The 22,584-nt window shown below is 43.7% G+C and overlaps 1 protein-coding gene across 1 annotated transcript in view; it reads right to left on the bottom strand.

The window, feature by feature from the left end:
• The window catches only part of LOC137536763 (heparan-alpha-glucosaminide N-acetyltransferase-like), a 582,763-nt gene that overhangs the window by 233,301 nt on the left and 326,878 nt on the right, over positions 1-22,584 (bottom strand). The window lies entirely within an intron of this gene.

Raw genomic sequence — 22,584 nt, 5'->3', positions numbered from 1 at the left:
GACAGCGATGGAGGGAGGGAGAGCCCTAAGGTGAGAGAAGGGGGGGAGATGGCCCCCTTCTCCACCGTCCGCATAGCTCTCCCTCTTCTCTTCTCTGCGCTGCTCCCCTCCGCAGAAAAAAAAAATCAGCTCAGCTGGGCGCCCTTAGGGACCCGGCGCCCGGGGGCACTTGACCTACCCCGACCCCCCCCCTAGCTCCGCGCCTGCCTGGCAGATGGCACATATACAATTGTATCTGCAGTACCAGCAACAGCAAAGTAGACTACATTTTCTCTTTTTATCCTACAGAGATGCAATCACTTTTTTTGTGGGGGGTACTAAGTAAAAGGTTGCAAAATATTACTTTTGTTTATTCCTTTCATTTGTTTATACAGAGTGCTATTTTATTTGGCAATTTCTTTTTATTCTTCTGTAAATGTTTACACAGTTTTTCTTTTGCCTTGTAATAAAGGATTTAGAAATAATGTATCCATTTCTATATGTTCTAAAGCAATGAAACGCTATAGCCAGAAGCAAATTGCTCTAAAACTGAAGATTGCACAGACGCTTACAGTCAAAGAGTTGACCATGCAATTCAAAACGTTAAAAGAGGAAACTGTCTGTTTCAGATGAACGAAGACGAGGAAGACAACTGACGGCTGCAAAACAGGGGGGGGGGGGGTAGAATGAAGCCCCTGTGAACAGCAGCAGGGGAGATGTAACACAGCGCTCAATGGTCTTCACATAGGCTATTATGTTGGAGCAAACAAGCAGACACTACTTCACACCTTAGGCAATTTTTGGGAAATAAAATGATGAGCAATGAACTTAGATGGTGAGACAACTGCTGAGTTTTTGGAATAAGGTCATCTTCTCTGAGGAGTTATTTTCCCAATTTTTATGTAGCAGATGCATACAGGTCTGGAGAAAGCCTGTCAAAAATTCAGCATTAACTAACTGCAACCAACTGTTTGGCATGGGGGATTATCCAAGATTATGTTGAGTGCCTCTTTTTGCAAGAACAATGCCATTGAGAAAGAAGTCCTCAGGTTGATTTCCCAAGGAAAAAAAAAAGGAAGCGAAAAGCAACTTGGAGAAGACGTGTGGAGGAGGAAATAAAACATGCAAGGTTATCATAGACCGAGATAGTGAAGTCAAGTCATGGGGAGCGCCATTTGGAGCACGGGGTGATCAGAACTGGTGGATTGCTTAAAAAAAACAAAAAAAAAAAAACACCAAAAGACAATTTTGGAGGAGGGTCTTCTGCCAATATGCTCAGATGGGCTGCTGAATTAAAAAAAAAAATAAAAAAAAAAAATCTATTCATGGACGATAGAGCTCCTTGCCACAAAGTGAAAAAGACCTACCTATGAATGGAAATCACAAAAAGGCATCCAAAAGCTCCCATGGGCTAGTCACCACGTGAAATCCACTGAACACGTCTGGGCTTGACTTGATCGTGCATTAAGACTCTATTCATGAAAACCACTTTTGGAGAGTTTGCATACTGAGTAAGCCAACATAATTCAGATCAAAGACAAAAAGGAAAACCGGGAGCCCCAATAGTGCGTTACAGTTATTTTAACCACTTTTGTTCAGAAGAAGTAATGTTATTCATAAGTGTGGGTTGCCGAGTCTAGGAAACCACTAATCTTGCATGCAGGGAATTTAGGCCTGTCCCCACTCAGGCTAAGAAGTCGCTCTCCGTAGAAGAAAGAAGGTGATCACACCCATCCAACCAGTGGATACAAGTATATTCGAGGTAGGTACAGAAGCGTCAAAAGGATAAAAAAGACCATACAATAAAATCATAAAATGGGGGGTCATGGATGACCTACCACCCCAAAAAGGACAAATTGCAATTGTTCAAAAAATGAAACAATTTATTGTTACTCCAAAAACACATACAGTTTGCCTGTATGTGTTTTTGGAGTAAGAATAAATTGTTTAATTTTTATTGTATGGTCTTTTTATCCTTTTGGCGCCTCTCTACCTACCTCGAATATAATTCAGATCAAGTATGCAGGGTGTATGTATTTTGTGCACAACCAGGTAAGTCTTTACGGACAGCAAGCAGTAAAAGACAAGTTTTAATATGCATATATGGCATTTGTTTCAAGTGTGAAATAAAAGGCAATGTCCAAAAACCAATTTTACCCATTTACTTATGAAAAGCCTCTGTACTTTTTGTGGACACACAAGTGGCGCCCATAGAAAATGAAATCTTCAAAGTATAAAATATTGTAAAAGAGGGATCTGATAAACATAACTTCTAATGATGCTAGTTAACCGACAGCTAAGACTTGCTGTCATCCTGACTTTTTTTTTTTTAACACACTGAAGAGCAGAATCACCAGGATGAATAAAGGATCACCCTTTTGTGAAAGCACTTTGTGGAACTACCTTTATCTTTCCCTAACGCTTTAGGCTGTTGGGATATTAACCTCTATCAATGCACCACTGTTTCTGATCTTTGGCTGGCTGGTCACCTGGCTAATGCAGTGGTTTCTTAAATGGTGATGACACCTGAATTGTGAATAGCATTACCCTCATCTATGAATCTCTATTTCTGGGATGCCTCCCTTATTAGCTCCCGGTTTGTTTTTTTCTTTTTAGTCCTTACTTTGATGTTCTTAAAAGTAATATCTTTTCCCCGCGCACTAGGAGCTAAAGGACAACTGAAGTGAGAGGTATATGGAGGCTGCAGTAGTGTCTGACCCGCACCAGAAATAAGCATGTAGCTAATCTTGTCAGATTTGACCAAAATGTCAGAAACACCTGATATGCTGCATGCTTGTTCAGGGTCTACGGCTAAAAGTATTAGAGGTAGAGCATCAGCAGGACTGAAAGGCAACTGGCATTGCTTAAAATGAAATAAATATGTCGCCCTCCATCTACCTCTCGCTTCAGGGCCCCTATGGACCCCATATTTTACTTTTCAAGTATTTTATGCCATTCAGTATATTATTTTTCCTGGGTACCTTTTTCAACTACACTAACAGTGAATCAGGTGAATTTCTACTTAATGAGCCTTATGGTGGATCCACACTGTGAACATTGCATAAGCATGTGTGTTATGTGTGTGAATGGCAATGGGCATTGCACACGTTATATCATGCACCTCAATTCCTGCATGCAGTGAGATAGAATAATGCAATCAGTTACAGCGCAGTATTGTGGACAGACCCATAGAACTGAGTTGACATGCAGAATTCTGCAGTGCAACGTATATAGCATGAATGCACCCTAATACTGAGTCTATCTCTAGAATCTAGGTTTGAAACACATGGTACATGTACCCGTGGGGTACTTTAGATGGCTTCAGGGGGTACTTGAGCTTGTCACTGTGAACCTCTTACAGTTAGTTTAAGGTTTGAAAAAATGTTAAATGTTTTATAAAAGAGCGAGCAGCCAACAAACTTTCAGAGGGTTCTGGGCAACAGCGGCATTCTCCAGGAGGACATGGAAAGCCTCTTGAAGATCCTGAGGCTTCCCTCCTCTTAGGTAGCTTATGTCGATGGTTCCTGTGATTGTAACATCACCAGGCTCATCTAAAAGAACAAAAGGAGACCAGGATCCCAGTGGGAAAGAATCGTGTAAGATTCAGAAAAGTAAATTGCTAAGGATGTACATACTCACAAAGGTGGGTTGCAAATCCTTGCATCCACCGTCAGAGCAGGCGGGAAATTAACTGTCCCCGCTCAGATTTCCAGGTCTGTGACAGGAACTGGGTGGTCGCAGTCCGAATGTTCTTTAGGACAACTAAAACACTTAAAACTGGGGTGGAGGCCCCCAATGCATAAATTATAGGATAATAAACTGTTTATTGAAAAGCGGTCTTTTATTAGAGCCCTTAAAATGGCAACACGTTTTTCGTTGGTCAGTGAAAAAACAGGTGCCTTAACTGCTATGGCTGTGTAGCATGCATGTGCGCCTCTTTGTGCCTCTTCTTAGGTAAGTATCCAACTTTTTATTTAAAAAAATACTTGGATTTGCCTTAAAGAAGAAATTATTGGTAATTAGGAAAAAAACGACAATTCTCTTGTATTGGAAGCTGCCTTTTTTTGTGTCTGAAGCTGTCAATCACAAATTGAAAAATATTCTGGCATATAAGTCTACTTTTCAACCTTTCAACATTTTCTGAAAAGTTGGGTGTCGTCTTATATGCCGGGTGTCTTTGATGTCGGGTGATACACGATGATGATACGTGATGCGCATACACGACATGCTGATGATTAATTACTGGGTGCTGGAGATTCGCCGGTCGCAAAGGGTATGGAAGAAAGACATCGCACTGTGTCCAAAACCACGCCTCTTCCACCCGTCTGGCCCTCCCTATCCTGTTTCGCCTCTCAGATCTCGCTGCTGAGGACTGTAGTGAAGCAACACAGGTGCGCATGTGCAAAATCTGAGAGAAGGAGGTAAATAGGATACAAGGGTGGGCCAGATGGGTGAAAGAGGCGTGTTTTATGGGCACAGCGCAATCTATTCTTCCCTACCGCTCTGATAAACAGGGAGAGCTGACCAGTCCGCTTTAAGTCCGGTAGAGCTGACCAATCCACTTATGGAGAGGGATAGTTGACCAATACAACCAGTCAACCACCTGTATACTGTTTTATAAATGGTACCAGTCAGATTCTGACATACAGCACAGAACCAGTATCTGTTCATACATAGCAACAGTATATGATTTTTTAAAAATTTTTATTTGGTGTACATACAGCATGTATATCCCTAACTTTATATTTTAACTGGAAAAGTTGGGAGTGGGGGTGGGGGGGTTTGGTGTCCTATATGCCGGAATATATGGTGATTCCCAGGGATCTTGTTAGAAAGCTCCTATACAGACAGGTTAGAGAAGATTTTTTGGGGATCTGGACATCATCTGCATAATGGAGTGGGCGGGTTGAGTAGGAATACAAGTGGGTCAACTTGCGCTTGACCAATATGACACACCAGTCTGGTTCTCTTGACCATGCGCCAGGGACCGCCGTACACATGCTGAATTCTTGGCAAAGGCAGCCCCGACCCTTTAGCCTTTAGAAGAGTAAGGGCTTTAGAAGAGAAAGAAAATATACTTCAAAGTGGGAATTTTCAGCTCATATACAATGTACAAGTGTGTTTTTCATTAGCAACACAAACAGATTTTTTTTGCCTGCTTAATATAAAGCTAATCTGATAGCCTCAAAATACACAAAGTATTATGCATCGCTTCTGCATATTCTCCAATCCAAAACATTCACATCGCAAGTAAATCAGAATGAAAAGAGACAAATTGATGGAAAATTAAATAAAGGCAATTTGCTTTCCCTGAAGAAAATCAAAGAGTTAAAGAAAATGACCACCTTTTCAACTCCACGATTCCAACTGCAGACAACATAAAAAAGACATACTATGCATCTTTGGTCACTGGCAACAGACGGGTTAAAAGGAAAAATCACAGCACTTTTTGTTGCACAGGCTGAGCAGTCCTGGCCAGCTTTAAGGCTGCAGAACAAAATGTATTCTCTCTTGTAATTTAATAGGGTTGTGTCATGTTCTATTCATTTTAAAAACCTAACATGGAACTTTATAACAGCAATCAGAGTCAACAGTCTAAAATAATGAACGGGGACAGATTAGATGGATTAGAAAATGGAGTAGAGTTGGATGAAATTAAAGTTCCTGGGATAGACAGTCTGTACGTGCATACGGTAGTCTTAAAGAATATAGCGTGCCTGACTTCGTTCCAAGTAAAAATGTACTGTGTGCAGTAAAAATACTGCACTACTTTGAACAGGTTATTCCTTTTGATTCAGTTCCCCTGTTACTGAATGCTTTACACAATACCCTAAAATTTTCATTATGAGTATCTAATTACCCGCTCAGCTGCTCTGTGCACCTGTTGCTGCCCCCACCCCGCCTGGCTACCTATACTGGGGCACCAATACCTGACTACATATACTGGGGGCACTTATATCTAGCTAACCTATAGTGGGTGCACCTATAGCTGGCTACCTGTACTAGGGCACCTATACCTGGCTACCTATACTGAAGGCACCTATACCTGGCTAGCTATACTGGGAGCACCTATACCTGGCTGGCTATACTGGGGGCATGGGGGCACCTATACCAAGCTAGCTATACTGAAGGCACCTATACCTGGCTAGCTATACTGGGAGCACCTATACCTGGCTACAATATGGGAGGAGGGGGAAGAAGTGGGGCACAGCTCAACCCACCAACAATACAATTTATACTGAGTACCAGCTAACGCCTACACTTTGCTATTCTTTAAAAAGCACTCCCTGGAAAGGATCTATTCACATATGCCAGACAGCCTCCCTACTTGTTTGCACACTATTTTGGCAGTTGAAATAAGGAAGTACTTTTGAAAATAAATGCCCCATGAAGAGATGGACTAGCCCAAAACCTGTCAGATTTTTACATCCTATTGTCACAGTGACATAGGGGAAAAAATATAGTGCATTTTACTCTAGAACAAATATACATTTTATACATAGGCATACAAATGCATTTTACATTTGGGGTTTAGTATTTTAGAGTACTTAGTGTAGTAGTAGTAGTAGTAGTGGTATCAAGAACAAATACAAATAAAGTTAAGTCTTATAAATATAGAGTACAAATAGCTTAGGTATTAGCATTAAGAGATTGACCGTATTTAATCTGTATCTAGACTTAAATCACCAAAACGGAACAAGTTCAGCTACCTGAGATTTTCCAATTCACAGTGGAATAGTTTAGACAAGTATATATGATCCTCAGGGCGGTCACTTTCACCCTTCCAATGTTGGAGCCTGCAGTCACCAAGTGCTCAGTAATAGATGTGGCCACCACCAGGGCATAAAACACAGGCATTAGTTCTAAAACAACACTTTATTCAAAGCTCCAAATTACAGGTTAAAAACATATAACTTACATTGAGGGTTCATGCAAACTGGTCCCCAATTGCATCAAGTCACTTCTAAGGTATTTGTATGGAATGCAAAGTCACATAACCTCCAGTTGTTTAGGAACTAAAGCCTGTGTTGTAAGCCTCTATTATTGAGCACTTGGTGACTGCAGGCTGCAACATTGGGGGGGGGGGGGGGGGGGGTGAAAGTGACAGCGCTGAGGATCATATATATACAAATCATACAGTATGTTATAAGAGGGAGAATACTCAATCCACACATCCAAAATGTTGTTACACGTATTTGGACAATTGCAGTTCAGGTATGGGGGGGGTGAAAGTGACAGCGCTGAGGATCATATATATACAAATCATACAGTATGTTATAAGAGGGAGAATACTCAATCCACACATCCAAAATGTTGTTACACGTATTTGGACAATTGCAGTTCAGGTAGGTTAATTTATACCAGATCACGTCTTTCTCTATTGTTTTAGACCAGGAGTTTAAAGATTGTGGTGTCTCTACAACCCACTTATGAAGAAGCTCTTTACGAGCATAGAAACAGAATTTTTACTTATATTTTCTGCAAAGATAGGCTGCTATCATGTACATATATTTAAACCCAATTTCAGATAAGGGAATGGTCTGGCATTATTATTATTTGATAATATCTGCTGATGATAGGCATTTACACAAATAATTTTTTGCATTTATTATACACTCCACAAATTATACATGATATATACAAATTAGATCTGATATGTGCCTGAAGTGGAGAATTTCAAAAATACATGGGTGATTTTTTTTCTGCAGAAATGTCACACTCTGCATTTGTGCCCTGGGGTTTCTGTCCGAGCTTACATTCTTCATCACTATTACTGATGTGTGACGTAATATAGTGAGTCATCCTTACCCCATCACTTTCCTGGAGCTGGGGATGGCAGAAACTGATGTAGCAGATGCCCACTGTACATCCAATGTGGTGTCAAATTCCACACGGAGCCTCCTGGTTTGTCCCTGTCCTTCGTTGCCTACTGCACACATATACAGGCTGCAGTTTGCTGAGAAAAGTGGCACAGCCACAGACTGCCTGCTCAGATTATTTTGGTAGGCTACATACCTATTTTCCAGACTGCCTTTGATGCTTCACAAGGCTAGGGCCTTTAAGGCCTTCCCCCAAATACACACAGAAAACAGTATGTCACTTCAGTATAAGACACCTTTAAGTCCCTCCAGTATAACAAAAAGTATAAGACACATTTTGTCCCAGGATTCTATGTTGTGCAGCTACGTTTCTCAGAGACAGCAAGGGGCCCACAAACCTCAGAGCACAGAAAACTATTCAATCTGAAGTTGCAAGTTCGTATTAAAACAGGTCACAACATATAATAAGGAGGAATCTAACTGGGCAACATTTTTTTTCCTTTTTTTGTATATGCTCCATCCTTATTGCCTGAAGAAGAGGGATCAATCCTGTGAAACGAGTTGTATGATCTTGTGGAGTGTATAAACAAACTGCTTTATTGATATTACATCAATATTATCTTGTGTCTGCTTGGAGGAGGTAAGTCCACCACTGCCTTCTCTATTTTTAAACTTTTTAGATACTTTTATTCTTTTGGCGCCTCTGTATTCCTATAATAGCTGTTAAACACTGTCATTCTTGAAAAAAAACAACACAAAAACCACATTTGAATGAGACACTGAGCAGAAGCCTGTGTGAACCAGCCCTAATACAGTCAATCTTCAGTCAGAAACATCTAATCTGCATGCTTGTTAACGGTCTATGGCTAAGAGCATTAGAAACAGAAGCTCAGAAGGACAGCCAGGCAATCTGCATTGTTTAAACAACAAGTGACACCCATGCTAACCTAGAAATAAAAAAAAAAACACATATATATAAGTAGATAAATACTAGTTCTACTTATATAACAGATGTATTGCACTGTCCACTTTTATGATTCCTGTGAATTGTAAAAAGCAAAAGCAGAGAATCCTATTCTAGACAGTTTCCATCTTGGTTAGCTTTGAATGAAGCTAATCCTGACATTTTGCCAATTGTGTATTCGTTATCCTCCCTCCTCCCAGAGTCTTCAGACACGCCCACTGAGGTCTATACTAGGAAGTGCACTATCTTATGTCATTAGAAGGTGAGGGAAATAAAGGGAAGAGAAGGCATATATTATAAGATAAAAAGACCCCCCAGCATGCAACTATTTGGCAATGGCAATTAAAGGGCCAGTGCTCCTAAGGTATGTGATAAATCCAAACCATAACAGCAGGAAAAGTTTTGAATGCAGGATTAGCATTTTTTTCATTTAATACACACAGACCAGTTGCTGTTGAAATTTGATTTTTATAGTGAAAATCCCGCTTTAGAAAGGAAATAAGTAGGTCAGCCTCCATATCCATCTCAGTTCAGGTGTACTTTAAAGAGACTCTGTACAAAAAATTCTATCCTATAAGTTCCTATACCTGTTCTAATGTGGTTTGGATTACTGCAGCCTTTTCTAGTTGCACTATCTCTGTAATGTATCTAATCTTCTTTCCTTTGTCAAGCTTTGTCGACCCAGGGAGGAATGCACTGCCTCTGCTGCGATAGGGAGAAGTTATGCACGCCCCCTCCATGCCTCCTGCAGGCTCTGTGTGTGTGCTGTGTGTGAGTCACAGGCAAGGTCTCTGCTCACAACCAGCATGTATGCAGCTCATGGAGCTGTGGCCTTGTGAACAGCTGTGAGTGCAGAAAGATCAGTTCAAAGCCCAGACAAGCAGCTAAGGCAACAAGTGGCAGTAACATTTCAGCAGTCAAGTCAGGCTTGAGAGGAGCCACTGCAAACGGGCACCTGCTCTGATGATGTATTTCCTGTTGCCTGCCATCTTCATGGTTTACAAAAACAAAAACAATGAATAAAAAAGTGATTTTATAACCAAGTAAGCAGCGGGGAGCACCTAAAATGTCACAGAGGGAGCTAGGAGAAGACAACAAACAGGCTGGTTTGTTTATGTAAGATTTTCACAGTACAGATTCTCTTTAAGGATCGTGCTAGGCAAGGGAAAGGGACAAAGGTTATGGTTGTGAAAAGGGGCTTTGTATTGCTCTATTCTATTGTATTTTATAGAAATTCCTAATTTATCTACTTCTCCACATTTTATTACTGTACATGCGGGTGTCAAGTAGGAGATAGCAAACGTATATCAACTACATTGCACCAGTTATTCTGCACCCACATGTAATACACAGAATCACGCACTGGAGTTCACTGCACCAGTATGTAATGCACTGATATTAGATACCTCATGCATGCACCAGCAATGAATGACTTGTCATTCAAGTGATGTTTATTACTACAATTCTTCAGTAGAAGTATAATCTTTCGAGATCATTCCAGCCCAGAATGTGGTAAAACCAATCCCTCTTGCTATTCAAACTATGGCTGCTACTGAGAGCAATAGCATGCAGATCTTTTCCGCTGCTGATAAAAAGATGCTGATCGGTATCTGTCTTCCTGGTAACACTGTACACAGACGGGATTAGATTTTGATAAAGTGAATGTAATTTTTGTTTCCTGCTCAGGAAAGTTTTGGAATATCTGAGTCATTAACCTTGGATGCAGACTCATAGCTCCAGACAACAAAATGTCACTCATTGACAACCAGATGTTTTGTGAACAGACACAGTCCTGATACACTGATCTGCAAGGGACAAAATTAGCACAAGGCTGCTATTTTATTCCTAGCTTGCAGGTGTTCATCATCATATGTCAAATAATATGATGTGGTCAAAAAGCACGTTGCATCCAGCTTACCAATTTAAAACTAATTATCAGCATAATGGAAAACTCTGTAGGAATATTAAGGTTTGTGCTTGGCCCCTCAGTGGTCCATTTTAATTAAGGCTTGGATGAATTTTGCTTCTCTGTAAGAGAGAGTCACACATGGAAGCTGTGGGGAGAAGCGAATGGCATGGAATAATATGTGAAAGGAGTGCACAGCAGCCACCACTACGCAATGCTGTATACAACCATACAGAGGACACCTACCAGTGGCCACCATATAGAGGAGAGCCCATGATAAAACTTAACACCATCATTGAAACTGAGGCATATGTAAATACAATAGGATTTTGCAGTTTAATAAATTGTTGTGTTTTTACCTGTGGTGTAGTTAAGGAGCTAGGGGCCCTGGTGCAAGTTTTACATGCCCCCCCCCCCGCCAAGGATTTCCACAGTGTCAGAGGTGCAAGTAGGAGATGGGAAACAGTTTGTTAATGATTACTGCTATTTAAAGCATCTATAGAAGTGATTATTAACAGCATAGGGCCAATAGAGAGCTAATGTTGTGCTTGAGGGAGGGCCCCGATGCAGACACTACCTCTGTAACCCCTATTGCTACGCCACTGGTTTTCACACTATGGGGGAGCTATTTATTGGCACGGTTGATGCAACAGAACTACTGTATATCAAATTATGTAGCTTATGTGGAGACTGGCAAGACAGCAAGCAGTAGTTGTGGAGTTAGGCGACTTAGGTGAGTGGGGACCTATTAAACACCCCAAAAAGTGCTGTCAGCCCTGGTGCAGGGGATTTTAGTAGATGGTCAGTTTCGAGTGACCAGGTGTGGTGAAGCTATCCTGTCCCTCAGAAGCTCTGAACCAGCCTTGCAACATAATGCAGTGTTGGTTTGGGTAGAGTCTAGCACTGAATACTGTTCGCTCGGTCACTTGGGGATCTGTCACTAGGAGTTCTGTCCCCAGTAGATGGGTCTATCAACTGGGGTTGGTCACTGGGGGAGCTGTTAATTTGGGATCTATGACTAGGGTCCGTCACTGTGAAGCTATCATTGATGTCAGTAACTGAAGGGTCAATCAGCAGAAGTCTGCCACTGGGTGTCTATCACTGATTGCAGAATATATCATAGTGAGCAGTCATTGGCGGTGTATTTACTGTGGGGATCAGTCATTGAGGGTGTGTCAGTAGCAGGTCTCTTACTGGAAGTGCATCAATAAGTTCTAGGTGAGGGTCTGCCCAGGGCCGGCCCGCTCATGAGGCGGGGTGAAACTTTTGCCTCAGGCGGCAAATTTCCAGGGGCGGCATCCGCCCGTCCGTGCGGGGAGCCGGCCGCCGAGCTGGAGGGGTAGCTGGCAGGACGGGGGTATTGGGCCTAGCGGCGGGGAGGGGGGGTCGGACCCCCCCCCCCCTCCCTCGCCTGGGTCCCCCGTCCTCCGCTCCCCTCCAGCCTTACATAGAAGCAGCCACTATTTGTAAGAGGCACGGGCGGGGAGGACTCACCTCTTCCTCGATCCAGCGTGCGCTCCACTGACGTCACTTTCTGCAACGCTGCAGGAAGTGATGTCAGTGGAGCGCACGCTGGGAAGAGGTGAGTCCTCCCCGCCCGTGCGTCTTACAAATAGCGGCTGCTTTTTCTATGTAAGGCTGGAGGGGAGCGCAGTTCGGGGGACCCAGGCGAGGGAGGGGGGGGTACGACCCCCTCCCCGCCGCTAGGCCCAATACCCCCGTCCTGCCAGCTACCCCTCCAGCTCGGCGGCGGAAAAAATTTTTTTGCCTCAGGCGGCAAAAAGTCTAGGGCCGGCCCTGGGTCTGCCATGGAGTGATCTGTTACTGGGGATGTTCCTGAGGGCAGTCTATTACTGCCATCTTGTATGCAGAGATTTTAGCACAGCACCTCTTCTAATTTTGCTGCACCATTTCTTAACCATGTTTCTTTACAGGGTCAAGATTAGAACACCATCACCACAGTATAGTGCACATCTCCCCTAGCTTCAGCACAAATGTCTACTTAAAAATCCGCCAAGAACACCACAATTCCCAGGTGGCGGTTATAGCAGGGCGGCTTCTGTCCCACCCCACTGCTGTCACTATGCACTCAAAAGTGCATTCACAGTACTCTAGATCGAGCAGCAGGGCAGCACCTGCCCTCTCTGTAATAAACAGCCATTGGTTTATTGGTGTCTGCTCCAAACACAGTTACTACAGAGCTCTGAGCCCCCAAAAATATTACAGTTAATCCAAAACTTAACTAACCAGCAGTCTCAACCAACCAGCACAAATCGCCAGCAGTACTCACAGTGGGGAATGCCAAGTTCTTAGGCGTATGTGGGCTCTGCTGCACTTAAAGACTGGGTTCCACGGCTTGTCCAAAGTTAAAATAATTTCAATTACTGTATTTTAACAATTAACATACCTCCCAACTTTCTGAGATAATAAAGAGGGACACTTAAGCCATGCCCCTGCCACATCCTTAGTCACATATACCATAAAGATTTCATAAGAAAAATATGGTTTTATAATTCAAACCACACTGGCCCTTTCTATCCTATTAACATTTGAAAATAAAAAATATACCAATTTAAAGTATGGTAATAAAGTCAATTAAACACACTTTCAGTAGAAAAATACATCTATTTACATAGATCTGTACGTTAGTCCTAAAAGAGGGACAAATGAGGAAGAAAGGAGGGACAGTGTGACATGGCTCCCAAAGAGGGACTGTCCCTCCAAAAGAGGGACAGCTGGGAGCTATGCATTTAATACAGAGATCATGGTATATATACAGAGTGAGGTATGAGGGCCTGTTCTCACTTAGGCGATTAGTGGGTGATTCCCTCTAATCGCCGAAGCGATAGCGCTTTTTAAAGCACTACAGAAATGTTAACCTATGGCAATGATCTTACTGCTGTGATTGGTGCAGATCGCAGGTGGTTTGCGATTAGTGGCAATCGCAAAACGTATTCCCTGCAGCATTTTGCAGCAATTCAGAAGCAATAGGGACACAGTGCTGACGCGATAGCTCTGAATCACGAGAGTGTACAGTGATTTTACCGCGCTACTCGCGGTAAAATCATCCTCGCAAAACTGATACTTTTAAGTATGAATGGGCCGTAATATTAGCTGGGGCTATTTTTAACAGTGAGTCTCAATCACCAAAAAGGCCCCACAGAAAGCACCAGCCAATTCCCATCAGTGCTGCATAACGGAGACTACTGTACTATCTAGTGTGCCACTAGAAAAGTTCAAGTAAAAGGGCCAATGTGAGCTTTAGCTTATTAAACAGATTCACATTATTAATTTGCAGAACCTTGTTATTGCAACTAGTGACTGAAAAACATTGGCTTTGTAACCTGTAACTTCTGTAGTGTGTGCTTTTCTAGTCATGCAGCTAGGCATCTGGTATCACAGTAGGAGGGGAGTTAATCTCACTTGTTGACATGTGGATTGGGCCAGCTATAACAGGTTACCTTGGAGCAAGTATTTGCTGTAGCTGCTTCCAGCCTAGATAATATAACTGTGCTAATAAAATACAGTTTGCACCTGCAGACTCTATGACAAAGGATCTATGGAAAGTGCGAGGTCAGGTTTTCCTGGGTGCTGCATGCCATTTTTTCTTTCTGCAAAGCTTTCTGGGTCTTATCAATCTCATTTACATTTAACATCAGATTGGAATCATCCATCCAAGGAAATAACATGGTTAGTGCTTGTCATGGCACTACTGAAAACACAACTCATTTCTCATTACTGATCACTAGATAATGAAGACTAAAACCTTTATAAAAGCTAATGTAGTCAAATTATAAACACAGGCCCTTTTCAAATCTACAGCAGGCTAGGGTTAAAGAAGAACACCAGAAACAACTTGTATGTATTTTAACAAATAAGAGGAGTCATCAAAACACTTTTTCTATGCAAACCTGCTCTGCATACAGGATAAGATCAGAAGACAAAAAAGTAGATGGAAAAAAAAAAGTCAGATGAACCCATTAAAAGCACCACCTCCCAGCTATACTCTCTGACAAATTTTAGAGACTTGCAAATACTATATTATGAACAATGAGACACCGTCAAACATATGAGACCACGTTGAAACAGAGGTGCCAAACAGGATAAAACAATGTTGAAATAAATAAAAAAAAAACAACAACAACAAAAAATGGGGAAGTGGTACTCCACTCCCCATAGAGGATTTAACTAGAATTTAAGAAACAAAGCATTTTATGGTATACTACAAAATATGCGCCGCGTTTCGCGGACCACCACCAACTTCTTCAGGCAATAAAGTAGGAGCAACTTTTCAAAGTTCCAAGCGTGCGTGGCGCATCCGTCATGGAGGCACCCGTTTGGCACCTGTGTTTTAGAGTTGTCTCATATACCGAGTCCACTCATGGTGGAAGGGCTTGTTCCCCATTTTTACTGTCTAGAGAGAGTGACATCTTAACATACCCTGAGGGGATGGATTTAAGTTCCACTAATGCCTATGAAGTGGTTGCCTAAGCGGTAACCCACACTTGTGAGTATCTTTCGTTATTCCTCCACTGCACATTGTCTCAGACATACTACACTATTGTGGGCTCTTGATCACTTTCTTTAGACCTTAAACATATGCTCTCAAAGCAGCACAGTACATTTTACACCTTTATGCATATCCATAGCCTCACAAATTTGAGACAAATTATACAATCCTTTCCCATTGGTATTACATCTCCAAAAACAAACATTTTCCCAATAATTGTTGTCTGGAGTACCTGTCATTCTTCCAGGAGATAAAAACAAACAGGAGAGAACTGGGGTCCCTTATTGTGCAGTAATGCAGAAAGGAAAACAAACCGGGTACTCACAAAACCCAGTTGCAAAATGGCAACCATGGATTTTTGCTTGAAGTTGATGTCACCGACCACCAAGAAAGGGGTGACGGGCTTCAGTGGGGTTAGGTTGCACTCCAAAAAAAGGATAGTAGATGGAAACAAGTAAGAGAAAACAAGAGTTCCATACCTTTCTCCAACTGAAACATTTATGGCACAATATTAAAGACAACCTTCCTTATATACCCATTTTTATCACTTCTTCATGGTCCCCCATCCCGCTTAAAAAAAGTGCACTAAATTCGTGAAACCACTAAGCATGCCTGCCTCAACCTCTACAATACCCATAAGGTCCATATTTGATAGTATGGCAAATTAAAATTGACGTGAATGCATTTTCAGAAATTAGGCTGCTTTTGACAGAAGGCTAAGAACTCTCCATATTCCACAATCCACTAAAATATAACAAAACTCCCCAAAGTATTTTTTCAGTAAAGTCTATCTTCTAAATGTATAGTAGGCCAACACGATGGTGAAATGGTTAGCACTTCTGCTTTGCAGCACTAGAGTGTACAATTCCCATCTCAGCAAGGACACTATCTGCATGAAGTTTGCATGGTCTCCTGATGTCTGCTTGGCTTTCTCTGAGGGCTCTGATTTCCTCCTAAATCCCAACTGAGTCAGGCAACAATGGCACTGGAAATTTGGGCAGACAAGGCACCACCATAGGCCGTAATGTGAATTCCGACATTAGCAGCGCTCAGTCAGTAATCTGGGAGCTGTCAAAAGATGGAGCCCAAATTACGATAAAAATAGGGTAATTCTTCCTTCTGTAATATCTGGCAGTCGAATTACATCTTACCCCACAGTCCACGGCGGCCTGGAGGAGGAATAGTAATGAACTCCCTCGGGACTTTTGCAAGAGTAGAGTGAGCTGTTTTTTTACTTTACCCTGCATCCAAATTTCCCAAAGATATAAAAGCAGGTTTAATAGACTTATCTGCAGTCTGGCCCTAGTTAGCATTACTAGACTGTAACTGTGGTAGGGACTCTCTGAACACCTCAGAGATAAAGAGGAGCGGTCAGCCATACTATCTCAGAAAGAAAACCCACATATATAAGTAGAGAAATACTTGCTCTACTTACATAACATATGTATTGCACTTTCCACGTTTTGATTTTAGAGATTTTTCTACAGTAAAAAAAACAAAAAAACAAAAAAATAAATAAATAAGAGAAAATCCTTCTTAGCATTTCCCATTTTAAGTGTGGCTATTTTGAAGCCAATCCTGATGTCATTTCCTGCCCTACTCCTCTGCCTGATTTACCCGCCCTTCACTGTAGAGAGTGCATAAACTCAGCATGAGAAATACTGGCCAATCAGAGACGAACAGTGGTGTGGAAGGGGAAAACAGGAGGGAAAGAGGCTTCAGCCAATTAGGCTGCATTAGTTAAGTCTGAGGGGAAATAGAGAAGCAAAGAGACAACCCAGCATGCCATGCAACTTCCTTTTTGTGTACCAAATTTTGTGTGTACCCCAAAAAAAAAGTGTCAGGTAAACTGGGGAATGATCATTCATCGTACACAAGAAAAGTAATAGTGATTTTAACTTTTGGATTGCCTGGTTAGCATCCGTATTACTTAAAGGGAACCTTAACTGATAGGGATATGGATGTTTCCTTATAAACAATATGAGTTGCTTGGCAATCCTGCTGATCTCATTGACCAAAATAGTGGCTGAATCACAGACCTGAAACAAGCATGCAGCTAATCCAGTCTTACTTGAGTCAGAGCACCTGATCTGCATGCTTGTTCAGGGGCTGTGGCTAAAAGTATTAGAGACACAGGATCAGCAGGAGAGTCAGGCAACTGGTATTATTTTAAGAGGAAAAATCCATATCCTTCTCAGTTTAGGTTCCCTTTAATGTTTACCAGATAAAAATAAAGAATTGATTTTTGATTTTATGCCCGACAGTTACACTTTTATGACATAAAATACTCTGTATTCTGTAAAGTGCAGCAGAAAATTAGCAGCACTAAATAAATGCATAATAAAAATAAAAGAGCAGTATGAAAGGAGAACATTGCAAAGGATGTCATTTCAGCCAACTAGTTACCTAATAATTCACCTTAGTTTAATTGTACACACTGCAGAACAAAATGTTGCTGTTCATTATATTATTATTAACAGTGTGTTTAATTTGAAGACAGGCGCAATAAACACAAGCTCATCAATAATATAAATCTGAACAAGGAACAATGCTGATTAACAGAGACCGTTTGAGTTCCAGCCAAAATGAGCCCCTGGCATGCTGGACATGTTCATTAAAGTGAACCTGTAACTTTGTATTATCCATCAATTCAAGGGCACATTATAATCTCTATAAATCAGCTCTTAGCTACAAGCTTACATAGGATACAACTTTTCTAAAATATGGAAAACAGAATACAAAGTAATGTCCCCCTCTGACTTACATGAACGGTAAAAGAAAAACAACCAGTAACCTAATGTGACATACAGTAATGTACTGCAGCAAGGGGGAACACTGAAGCATAAAAATAACAGGACTGAGGACAATATTTACACTAATGTTCCAGTTATCCAGAACTCAACTAACCAGCAGTCTCAACCAACCAGCACAAATCACCAGCAGTACTCCCAGTGGTGAAGGCCAACTTCTTAAGCGGTTTGTTGGCTCTGCTGTGCTTAAAGACTGGGTTCAATTGCTCCCCCAAGGTTAATATACTTTCAATTACTGTATTTTAACATTACATACAGAGTTCATGGTATGTGTATAGAGTAGGGTATAGTATTGTATTAGGTAGGCCTGATTTTAACATTCAAGACTTCAAGCAACCAGAATGCACATCAGCCAATCCCCATCAATGCCGGATGACAAAAAATCTACTGTGCTAGTTAATTGGCTTCCCCCCAAAATTGGCCCTAGACTACAATATATACATTACACGATGCATACATAGACATATGACTATGGTAGGGATTAGATTGTGAGCTCCTCTGAGGAACAGTTAGTGATGAACCTATATACTGTACTCTGTAAAGCGCTGCGGAAGATGTCGGCACTATATAAATAATAATAATAATGTGCTAGAAAAGGATTGAGGAATAAAGGGGAAGTCAAGAAAACTTCCCTAATTTCAGTTATTTAACTTCCCCACCAACTCTATAAATCTAGTACACACCTCCAGTGTTTAGTGAACTAAATGATCTTGAAATGCGCAATTGTAAAGGCACACTGCTTGGAAAGTCCCCAAGCAGTTTATGCTATGGAAAGGGGAGGTGGAAGACATGCAAGTGACACCCTGCTACAGGAAATATCCTTGAAGTTCCCAGAGGAGCAAAAAAACATGGGGCAAAGCATTGAAGTGGAAAATCTAATATGTGTAGGTAGTTTAACTGTGACCAATGCACGGCACGGCGCACGCACGCACGCACGCACGCACGCACACACACACACACACCAGATTTTCTTCAGCCAAAACAATCATTCGAGATCATTTCAGCTGTAAATCAGAAGTGGGTACAGGTGGGTACAGGTTTCTCCCAATGTCTTTTGCTCCTTTGTGGCAATCTGTCCAGACAGATTGTTCTCCCCCAATTTTTTTTTTCCTGTAGGAACTTCCAGTGAAGTTCCTGCAGCAGGGTGCTTCTCCAGTGTTCTGCCCTTTCTGTCCTCCATACAGCAGTAACCGCTGCTCAGTCTGCAGTCATGCTTCCACCTTGCTGTGCTTATCCCACTTTTATGGATAGCAGCAGACTCCACACACAAGGGCCTTTCCTTTTCCAATATCAGAGTCAGTTTTATGTTCATTGAAACCAATAGATGGGCCATTCATTTGACAGCAACAGATGCTCAACGTGTTCTTTTAACTCCAGGGATTGGCAGCATTCATGAATTTCACTATGTAATATATTGCACTGACAGCTGGAAATAGCATAGCCCTACTTGTGCCAGAGACACCAGAACATGGCACGTTAGATCTACTGACTTCAAGGATCAGCATGAATTTTAATCATATATATCTGGCATTATACCAGGGCCGTTCAGAGGGTTCCTAAGTGGAGGGTGCTCAAATTTACAAAAGGGGCCTCGCCTAACCCCCCCCCCCCCAATGCACAGTAGTACCTACCTACCCCCGGCTCTCAAACTGTCCCAAACCCTACCCATGAGCCCCTCCGCTTGACACACATTCAGTCTCAGAAGCGCTGGCTGCATTCAACGGTATGGAGTCAGTCGGACCTCACCGGTGGCCGCACGCCCCCCCCCCCCCCCTCTCGTTTATGGCTAGGGAGTACTTGTTGTCATGTGGGTGCTGAATGCAGATGCTGGGTGCCATGTGGGTTCTGGGTGTGGGTACAGGGTGTCATGTTGGTTCTGGCTATGGGTGGGTATCAAGTGTCATGCGGGTGTTGATTTCAAGTACTTAGTGCCATGTGAGACCTGGGTGTGTGTATTAGATGTCATGTGCGTGCTGGGTTCAGGTACTGGGTGTGACATGGGTGTGACATGGGTGCGACTACTTGGTGCCATTCCTGTACTAGGTGCTGACTATGGGTGGGCATTGGCTGTCACGTGGGTTTAAATGCAGGTACTTTGGATGTGGGTACTGGTTAAGTGAGAGCTCGGTGCAGATAGTTGGTGCCATGTGGAGGCTATATGCAGGTGTGAGTACTGGGGGCAATGTTAGTTCTGGGTGCAAGTACTTAGTGTCATGCGAGTACTGGGTGCTAACAATGGGGGAAAGGGGTGTGGGTGGATGTTGGGAGAAGTAGCGATCAGTAGATGTGGGTGCTGCAGGAAGGGGAAGTAATTGGGGGTGCTGGAAGAGGGAGAGGTCACTGGGGGTGCAGGGGGATGAAGAGGTCCCTTTAGGTGCTGAGGGAGGTCACTATAGGTGCTACTGGAGACAAGAAGGATGCCATTGGGGAGAGAGAGGTTACTGTGCAAGGGAGGACTGGCCCAGGGGGACGGGGGGCAATTGCCCCCCGGGCCACCCAAATCTTAAGTAATTAGGGCCGGCTGCTGCTATACGCAGCGGCCGCAGACATACCACAGGTGACAGGTTCGCAGTGGGGATCGCAACCTCGCGCGATATTTCCCGGCAAGTTGAAGTATCCAATCAAAGAAGGGGCTGAGGCGGCCGGCCGTGATGTGCCCTTGCCCCTTGTGCGTGGCTGCGCCTGCGGTGGATGTGAGCGGCACAAGGACACAAATAGCTAAGGTCCTCTCCGGCCCGGTGGGTTGACCCTGCTTGACTCCACCCCCCACCTGGAGACATTGCCGCCCGCAACGTGCTGCTGTGCCATCGGAGTGAGCTGTCTCACTCTTCAGCTTTCTGTGCTGGGGGGGGCTGGGGGCCTGGAGCTGTGGCTACGAGTGGCTGGCTGGAGGAGTCGGACACAGTCCTCCCCGTGCTGCTGTGCCTGAGGTGTCGTCGAAGTGAGCTGTCTCACTCTTCAGCTTTCTGTGCTGGGGGGGCTGGGGGCCTGGAGCTGCGGCTACGAGTGGCTGGCTGGCTGGAGGAGTCAGACACTCTGGGGGCTGGGAGTCGGAGATGCCACCTATAGCTGCTTGCTGCTGTGGAGGAGGAGGTGTAGGACTGAGGAGACAGGAGGATAGAGGAGGTCGGGTCCAGGTTGCCAGAGGAGAAGATGGTTTTTATAAATTTTGTTTCTGTACTTCTTCTCCCTTCTTGTCACTGAGTTACTCACACTTTGCTGCCTGCCTGCTACTGCTGTCAAATTCAATTCTCTGCCCAGGCCAGTGCCCTCTGAGGTTTTTTTTTGTGTGATAATCATCCCCATTCTGACCCTGGCCTGAGGGGGAACGTTTTTTCTTCTTGTGGTGTGATTGGCGGCAGGGGAGGGGGGAGGCAGGCAGTTAGGCACTGTCAAACACGTAGTTGGAGGGGGGGGGGGGGGAGTAGGTGTCAGACAAGTAGTTTGTATGGTGGGTGGGCAGGAGTGGGGTTAGGCATCACCAGGTAGGTGTGTGTGTGTGGGGGGGGGGGGGGTTGTTTAAAGGAGTTATCAGGCATTTTTAATGAAATAAGTGCTACTTACCCGGGGCTTCCTCCAGCCCCACGCTCCCAGTAATGTCCCTCGCCGCAGCTCTGCAGTCGGCCATTCGCTGCCGCTGCCTCCCAGTCCCTGGCGATGGCACCAGTCCGACCTGGATGTCGGCCTGTACTACGCCTGTGTGAGCAGCACTGTCAATCACCGCCACGTGGACCGGAGTGTACTGCGCAGGCGCAGTAGTTCTGCGTTTGCACAGTACGCTCTGGTCCATGTGGCGGTGATTGACAGCACCGCTCGCACAGGCGCAGTCGGCCTGATGTCAGGGGGCTGGGAGGCAGCGGCAGCGAACAGCTGACTGCAGAGCTGCGGCAAGGGACATGCTGGGAGCTTGGGGCTGGACGAGCCCTGGGTAAGCAGCACTTATTTTCATAAAAAAATAAAAAGCCTTTTACTCCTTTACGGTTAGGCATCAGACACAGACAGGTAGATTGTGCAGAGAAATGGGGTTAGGCATCAGGTACATAGTGTGTGTGGCTGGGGCTGTTAGTCATCACAATTTGAAGATTTGCACACAAGAAAGATATGGCTTTGGACTGGGGATGCCGTGAAACAGGCCTCTAGTTTGTGTTGTCCCCCCAGGCCAAAAGGTCCCAGTCCTCCCATGTTACTGTGGGTGCTGGGGGAGGCAACATCATTGAAGTGCTAATAACAATAATATTTATATAGCGCTTTTCTCCCTGGGGACTCAATGCTGGGGAGTGAGATGTCAGTATGGGTACTAGGTGAAGGAAGAGGTCACTGTGGGTGCAGGGTTAAGGAAGAGATCACTGTGGGTGCAGGGTTAAGGGAGAGGTCACTGTGAATGTTGGGGGAGGGGAGAGGTCACTGCTGTCAGGGAGACACCATCTTACCTGCTCCCACACAGCTGCAGGGATGGTTACACTAGGAATCCTGTATGGGACCTCTTTACTCCAAAGTGTTCCAGATGGGGAGCAGCTTCCCACGGGTGGTGTGCAGGGCTTCCTGTGTGCCGTGGGTGGAGCTCATCATGGCTAGAGGCGGGGCTTATTCATTGC

This window comes from Hyperolius riggenbachi, chromosome 10, assembly GCF_040937935.1.
Source record: "Hyperolius riggenbachi isolate aHypRig1 chromosome 10, aHypRig1.pri, whole genome shotgun sequence".
Classification (NCBI taxonomy): domain Eukaryota; kingdom Metazoa; phylum Chordata; class Amphibia; order Anura; family Hyperoliidae; genus Hyperolius; species Hyperolius riggenbachi.
The sequence above is the reverse complement of the archived record's forward strand: the minus strand, read 5'-3'. Positions and strand labels throughout refer to the sequence as shown.